Below are 949 nucleotides of genomic sequence, written 5' to 3'. Positions count from 1 at the left end.
GGTTGGAGGGTGGGTTGCGGCGAGGCTGCGGGGCGGGCGCGGAGTTGGGGACGCCGCCTGCAGCTCGGCGGGGCTAGGGCCGGGACCGCGAGGGAAGTAGGGCAGAGCCGGCTGCGGCGGCGGGATGGAGCTGGGAGCCGCGAGCCGCTGGGGGAGGCTGTGAAGGGCGAGGCCGGGCCCGGCTGTGGCGAGGCTTCGAAGGGGAGGAGGGCGGGCGGGGCAGGCCCGCTCGGCGGGGGAGGAGGCGGGAAGGGCAGAGATCCTGTGGGGAAAGGACGGGGCGCCTGCGGGCAGCGAGGGCGACTTGCCCCGAAGAGGGGTCCGGCAGCGATGTAGCCCTGCGGGGGGAGGCTTGGCGGCGAGGGAAGGGCAAAGAGAGCCGTCACCCGGGTGGGGTTTGAGGGCGCTGGGGCGTTGTTGGCTCCTGGGCAGGTGACGGGCTCTTCCCTCTGTGGCGACGAGGTTGCCCAGCGCGGCAGAGTGGCCTCCCCGGTGTCGTTGTGAGGACAGTGTTGAAGGATGTGGCCAGCAACTCCACCTTCCCAGAGTTTGGGAGGTTACGGCCCTTTTAATTCTCCTCGAGCACAGGGTGGTTGCGACAGACGGGTTTTATCCCAAGCAGTGTGCGAGTGTTGCCTGTGAGGTCCTTTCCCTCTCTCTCCCTCTTCCTGTCTCTCTGTCTGTCTCTCTCTGTGTGTGTGTGTGCGCGCGTGTGTAAAATGAGATCGTAGTATGGTTTCAGTCCTGCGGACAGATAATGTCCAGTTTGGCTTGGTTGAATGGGGTTGCTGTAGGTACGGTAGCATGAAACATCCTGCTGCTTGACAGGTATTTCCACATGAATTATTTATTTATACCTTCTCTGAAGGAATTTTTAAATAGTAGCTGTAGAAATTGCTCTGAAAGAATGGATCGCTTTCACTGTGTGCTGTTCTGAATGGGTGGTGAT

This window comes from Rhea americana, unplaced genomic scaffold (assembly GCF_003343005.1).
Source record: "Rhea americana isolate MKP2758 unplaced genomic scaffold, rheAme1 scaffold_121, whole genome shotgun sequence".
Taxonomy (NCBI): domain Eukaryota; kingdom Metazoa; phylum Chordata; class Aves; order Rheiformes; family Rheidae; genus Rhea; species Rhea americana.
This window is presented reverse-complemented; position numbering follows the sequence as displayed.